At 48.3% G+C, this 7,172-nt stretch overlaps 1 long non-coding RNA gene across 1 annotated transcript; it reads right to left on the bottom strand.

The window, feature by feature from the left end:
- Window positions 1–3,246: 3,246 nt before the first annotated feature.
- LOC131830352 (uncharacterized) lies at window positions 3,247–6,712 on the bottom strand. The gene is made up of 3 exons (XR_009353122.1): window positions 6,141–6,712; window positions 4,365–5,580; window positions 3,247–4,249 (listed from the first exon to the last, which is right to left on the bottom strand). It is a non-coding gene; the product is annotated as an uncharacterized LOC131830352 (long non-coding RNA).
- Window positions 6,713–7,172: the final 460 nt, after the last annotated feature.

The following is a 7,172-nucleotide window of genomic DNA, read 5'->3' as shown; positions in this document are numbered from 1 at the left end:
TTCAAGAGCCCTGGGGCCTGCTGAGCTAGCTGTGTCTTCTTCCCATAGCCCTGTGCCTGGCCCATGGACACTGTTCAGATATCACAGCTGACATAATGGGGCCTATGGGACAGCAAGGTCACAAACAGAGTGAGGCCCATCTTGGTGGGAGGGGTCTCTCAGCAGGACAGGGACCCCAGGGCAGGGCCATGCAGCAAGGGGGTAGCTACCACAGGAGGCAGGACATGGCCTTCACCCATCCTCCTTAGAGACCAAAGGGAAGAGCCTGCCCTTGCTCTGAGAAGTCAGCTGTCTATAGGAGCAGCTGAGCTGAAAAGGATTCCTTCTGTCTGCTAAGATTATGCTCCCCAAGCAGGGAAAGTTGGAGTCCACATGTTCCTGTTGCGATCCCCTTTTCTTCTGTGCTCTGAGAGCCTACATCAACCCTGGAGACTGGCTATTAATTCACAGGCCCGTGCCATCCTTTACAGCGTGATGACGCATGGGCAAGTACGGGGGGCCGGGTCAAGGGTATCCAAGACAGACCAGGAACTGAGTCAGCTGGGAACCCCTGGAACAAGGCGGGCAGTAAACAGAAGCATCTGTGAATAGATGGAAATGGAATTTCTATTATCCAAACACCCGCGACACCAGCAAGGAAGATTTATAGCAAGACTTCGGGAAAGACAATTCCCTTGGCTAGAAAGCTGGCTTAGGTCTCCCTGAGCCGCAGGACACCCACTCACCACGCTCCAGCTGCCCTGATCTCTCTTGTCTTCCTTTCACCTGCTCTGTCTCCGCCTCCACTTCCTCAACACCCACTCCCCATTAACCCATTGCAGTCAAGGTCACACCCCCACCGTTTACTGGAAGGCTTTCCACAACCACAGACAACCTATGTGATTTTTCACACTCACTCCTCGAAAGCTCCTTACCATGCGTGTGAAATGCTATCCTCTGTGTCTTTGCTCACTCTTCCCCTCTCAACACAACCTAAGTTCTTCACAAGATCCCTGGCCCTCTTTTCCTTTTGCTGTCTCTCCCTCCTGTGTCCATGGCGATCCCATGCACTCCAGCGGCTTCTCTCCCAGCCATTAGCCTGTCCCAGGCGGAGCCCTCTGCTCAGACACCCCCCACCTAGTCAGAGAGCTACGTCTGTGATCATTTGAACCCTCCTCGTACACCCGTCAGTCACTTTCCAGCATTTCTCTACACGTGTCCAACTCCAATGTTTCCTGCCTTTAAAAAAAATACTTCTCTTCCCTTTATTCTTAAAGGGATATGTTATTCCTTCTGTGTTCCCAAGGCCTAAATAACTGAATTCTCGTTGAGCCCTTACTCAATTGTTGCTGTGATTCTACCTTCAAAACCACTAGCCAAGAATCTCACTTCGGACCACGTCAGAGTGAACAAAGGGGGATCTGGGCAAAATATATGGGATGGCTCTTTTCAGACATTGGACGACAGGCAGGAGGGCGGTGGGTCCCTGAGAGACAAGGTCTAGAGTCTCTTAGCTTTCTTCCCAAAGGTGCTTTCTGCCCCCAGCTGATGAAAAGTATCGAAGCAGAAAGGAGGTCTGAGGAGATGGGAACAGGAGAGCTGGGGCCAGCTGTACGTGGCGTGGGGCCAGGGAAAAGGACAGGAAGGGACTGTAAAGAGAAGGAGTCCACGAATTTGCATAGGGGTTCCCTGAGCTTGTTACTAAACCTTAATCCTGGCAAATACAAAAAGAGCTCCGTGAGCAGGGCGGGGAACCACAAGGGTGCGGTCAGCTGAACTCAGGCAGGGCGAGGACATATTCAAGCCCCAACCAGAAAAAATGGAGACATGTGATAAACACTGTGAAACCCCGAAAGGCTGAGTGTTTTGGCATGCTCTTTCTGCACCTGTTGAGATAATTATATGGTCCTCCATATAATGGGGTGGTAATATGTTGGTAAGGATATTTGCATCTATATTTTGCATCTATATATATATACAAGGGAAAATGGTTAACAGTTTTTTATTCTCCTAATGTCTTTGTCAGGTTTTGGAATCGGGTGAAGCTAGCTTGGCAACGTTTTCTCTTCCTTCGTTTTTAGAAAGAATCTGTGTCCCTTCAATAAATCAGTGTAATTTTAAAAGGGGCTCTTCTAGAATAAAGCAGTCTAAAGGGACATAAAAACTAGTTGCCATCTTGGGTTTAATGCTATTTAGATAAAGCAACAATAAATGTAATGTTTTGACTAATTGGAGAAATTTGAATATGGTCTGGTTATTTTTTATGAGCTCAAAATTTATTGAAATGGAGGAGCAAAGATTGTTAAAAAAAAAACTACAATACAGTATGTACAATTTGATCTGATTTTCACTAAAGATACACATCTAAACATGTGTTATATGTATGTGTGTGTGAGTGAAGATATATATGCACAGATAGTATTACCATAAAATCTCATTTTGGTAAAAAAAAAAAAATAGGTACTGTGTATATACCCATGTATCTTTACCTACTTGATATATACATATATATTTGTTGTGTGTACAGCATTATCTTATTTTGGTTAAAACATAACATATATGTGCACACACATACATATATAGAAACACATATAGAAATACATAACATGTATGTGCACACACATACATATATAGAAAAAGAGCCAGGGGGACATGCCTAATCCTTTAAAAGTGTGATATCTGGGTGGTGGGAATATATGATTTTTATCATGCTTTGTTTTTTAACTTTAAAAAAATCTTAGTCCTTACAAAGTGTACAGGCAGCAGTTTGTATAAAAAATGATGTCGTTGGAGGCTGGGAAGGACTCCGCTCTACACAGTTGCTCAAAGATCTGTCTCCTTCCATCCTGGAGAACCACCATCCCCAACACACCGCCTTGCAGGTTGCAGCAGGAGGGATGAGTCAGCAAGACAGCTGGCTTGCAGGCCAGGCTCTTCTCACAAGAAAAAGTTGTTGTTTCGAAATCATACCACGCTTCAGCATTAGATTAGTCCCTAGCGCAGGCCCTCATGCCATCTTGTTGAAAAAATGGACCCCATCCTTGACCTTCAACCACCGGAGTCCATTCTACAGTCACTAGAAAGGGAGTGTCGAGGGGCGCACTCCACGGAGTTCTCCATCCGTCTCCATCGGGGTTCCAATGTTCTCATCCCTCCAGGACCGGGTCCTGACCAGCATCTCTGAGCTCATCCCCAGTGCCCACCTGTATCTCGCACCCTGCTCAGAATGCCCTCCACCCCTCCCCCAGCCTCGCACTGGCCCCTGAGTGCACCGTCCTGCTTGAGACACCAGACTGGTTCTCTGGGGATTCTGCCTTTCCTCCCATGCCCAGCTCTAGGGTGCCTTGCGCCAGAGCCGGCTCGCCCACCCACCCAATAAGCATCTTCCCTCTGAGGGTCTGCGTTCTATTTATAGCTTCTTTTACTTTGAGATTTTACTTTTTTATTTTAGGGAGAGAGAGGAAGAGAGCATACTGGAGTGAGCAGGGGGGAGGGGCAGAGGGACAGAAACAAGCCGACTCTGTTCCAAACGAGAAGGGGTCACCAGGCTCCATCTCAGCACCCTGAGATCATGACCTGAGCTGAAATCAAGAGGCAGACGCTTAACTGACTGAGCCACCCAGGGCGCCCCTTATTTATAATTTCTAATGTTAACGTTGATGTGTGTTGTCTGTCTCCCCTAATCAAATATCACCATTTGGAAGGCAGACCTTCTCATTCGGTTTTCCATTGTTCATGGGACTGGTTCTATTTTTGGCATAAAGTAGTTCTATACAATAGTAAACAGATAAACCAATAATGTTCTCTAATTAAGAGAATAGCCTCATTTGAATATTTTATCCAAGTTCTAAAATAGCTCTTAAAGGACAGCAAATTATACTGTTTTTCCTAAAAGGAATAGAATGTACCCTCCAGGCTCACATATCTTACAAAACCAAGATCAGTAAAAGATCATGAATGATATTCTCTGATCTGTGGTGAAGAGCGGATGTCAAAATTCGTTCAGAGGACTCATTTGTGCCTCCTCTTTGGAAATGGCACTTTTAATGCCTGACAGATAAGGTGGGATTATCCTGTTTCTCAGTCACTTTGTCTCTCCCTTGTAACTACAATACTGCACTGCTGCTTGCTTTCAACTTTGCAAATCCCTTCAGGCTTAGAGATAAGCGCCTGTGAGGAAAGAGGAAAGAGCCAGACATCTCAGTCACCAGCAGGAAAACGTTTCTTTTTTCCATGGAGAAGATTGAGGCCGTGGTCCTGCAGGGATGCACTGGCAACAGGAAAGGAAACCATTAGAGAAACAGCTCTTAACCTCAGGAAGACAAACACAATCTCTCTGAGTTTCCCTTAGCACCAAAGAAAAATAGTGAAAACGTAGTACAGACCTGCCTCCCCAAGTTGTGGCTGCAGTCACTGTGATCAATTCCAGAGAATTCTCCAGAGCGTCCTGTCCATGGGCCAGAGTTTCAGAGAGAAGGGGCCACCATCAGGCCAACAGGCACCCCAGGACAGGGCCAGGTGTCGTGATAGATAATACTCTGTTAGGAAGTCGGGCAGCCTCTTGAGGTGGGCAGTGTGTTATAGCAGCCCAAGTAAGTTAATGCACGAGGGATGAGGAGAGCTGAGATCTGAGCCCAATGAACCCTACCCCAGAGCCTACCCTCTGACCGCACCCACCTTCTCCCTGCCCCCAAGCCACAGGATCATAACTTTGGAAGTGTGGCCTGGCTGCTGTGGCTTCTAGAAACTCCCGAAGAGATCTCCTGAAGAGGGGCGTAAGCCCTGTCTCCACAGCCTCCTATCTTATTCCGAGAATAAGCTTGGTGACTTAAAAGACCCAGACAAATCCCAGGAATATTAGAAAGAGGACAATTCCGTTCTCCTCCTGTGTGCTTATGGCGCTCCACCAGCTGTAACACTCCAGGCCTCGCCTGGCCCCTGTACCTTCTCACTCTTCCCTAAGGGAGAAGCAATGCAATGTGGTCAACACATGTGGGATGAACTTCGCTTCTCAGCTTCCTGGGCTCTGCCCCCCAGGGGCAAGCCGGTGTGCAGACAGCGAGTGTTCCCTGCTCTTCTTTACCTGAGTCTTGCGGGGGCGGCCCCCTCGAGGTAGGGCGGCCTGGCCTGTCCTCACGATGGCTGTGCCTGGTTAAGAATGATGCCTCATTCTGGAGTTATTAAGCACGTTTTACCCATGTACTTCACCATGTCCTAAAATTAAACCCCTGAAAAAGCCCGACACAGACACCAAGCCCCCATGTGATGACGTGTAGCAAAGCCTAAGAAGCTCTGACCTAGAAAATATGCCTTTTCTTTTACGACCCCTGACTCCCCACCACTGAGAAAGGCGCTGAACAACAGGACCCGGTAAGTAAAGTTTTGGGGCCTAAGAAGCAGTGTAAGGACATTGTCACACACTGCGAACGCTCAGATTCTCTTCAATGAATTTTCTTCCACTGTACAACGACCGTGCCAGACTTCGTCAAGGTTTCCAAGGGCCCTCCTGCCGGGGGCTCAGAGCCTGGGAGCCACAGCAGCACTTCCTGAGAGGCAGACACTGAGACAGACACCGTGTCCTTTGCATGGCTTGTGATTTAACTGGAAAGAAAAGAGAACGCACATGTGAAATGGTGGGACAGGGCAGCTGGCCCACATCGGCGGGGAGTTACAGACTCCAAGAACTCTCCAAGGAGAGAGAGAGACGTTCCAGGAACCAGCAGTCAGGGCGAGTCCAGGGAAAAGGCGGCTTAGCCATCAGGGTCAAGGTCATGGCCCTCGGAACACTTTGGAACAGAGAGACCTGGAGGGAGAACAGACTCTGCTTCTGTCTGGTCAACCCCTCCCCAACCGGAGTCCTCCGAGGCATCTTAGTTTCAGTTGTTGATGAGAAAATACTGAACCACATTTCTAGAAAAAGCTTTACATACTTAACATTCTCCACATCTCCTGATATCTTCAGAGCATGTTTTGCTCCAAGTTTCACAAGTACCGTGAGTGGGCAGAGACACCTCGCAGGGAAAGTAGGCTGAGGTGTGGGGTGACGAGCCTCTCAGGACTCCTGGCTCGGCCATCACGCCCTCCTCACGACACGCTTGTCTGTCTAACCAGCCCTGGACTGTCCTCCTCAGCAGCCCCGGTGCCAAATGGCGGGAACTCACCCTGGTGTCCCCAAGAACGTGGATGGAGTAGAGACTTCTGTGCCAGCATTGCCCATTCCAGCTTTTCCTAGGTGGCATTCCAGGAGATCAAGCAGAACGCTGAAGATACTCACCATTTGCCTCCCTCCTACCTGCGGTGCTCAGCTCCTACCTAACGAAGCAGAAGGAATGTTCCTCCGCCAAACCCCTAGCAGCCTTGGCAGGAGCCTCCGAGATGAGGCGGCTCTGTGGCCATCCATCACCATTATCATTCTCGCAATCTCTATCATCATCTAGAGGAAAAGGGGCTGTGTGTTTTGTTCCCTCTGACTGACAGATCCATTTATACAACTGTCTAAACAAGACTAAAAGGAAAATGCTCATTTGCTTTGAACAGAACCAAAAAACCCCACAGACTTCTCAAGTTTAAAATAAGCCGAGCTGCTGAATTTCATATTAAAATCTGAAGTTAAGACTGCAAAGAATTGGGAAGGGCTGGCCTCAGCCTGATTCTGAGGGCTCCCCAGCAGGACTTCCCTGGGGTTCCACTGATGAGAGATTAATTCTTTCTCCATTGTTTTCTAACTGTATTCTTGGAGACCCAACTGTCTCTGACTTCCCAAACCCGTCATTGGGTCTGGTAGGCAGAGTGGCCTAAATTAGACACACCCAGGCTAGCATCACAAAGAACAGGACTTCAAAACAATGAGGAAGGGGTGGCGGGGGAGAGCGCCAGTCATACAGGGATGAGTCAGTCCTGCTGTCTTCGCTACACAACATGAAACTTTCTTGGCAACGTCCATTCCAACATCTTGGGTAGGACTCTCCAAAGGCAGTGTCAGGTCCTTCTTCAGGGAGTGAAGGGGGGAAATCAGGGTATGGAGAGAGCAGGAGCGTGTGCCAAGTCACAACAAAAGACACATTTGGGTGGGCCTCATGTAATTTGGAATCTGCTCAGTAATGTCCGTGGTCCACTCATTGGATGAGTCTCAGCTCTTCTTCTTCGCAGAGATGTATCGAACGTTCGGGGTGGCTCAGAGAACCCCTAGGGGG

This window comes from Mustela lutreola, chromosome 4 (genome assembly GCF_030435805.1).
Source record: "Mustela lutreola isolate mMusLut2 chromosome 4, mMusLut2.pri, whole genome shotgun sequence".
NCBI lineage: Eukaryota > Metazoa > Chordata > Mammalia > Carnivora > Mustelidae > Mustela > Mustela lutreola.
This window is presented reverse-complemented; position numbering and strand designations above follow the sequence as displayed.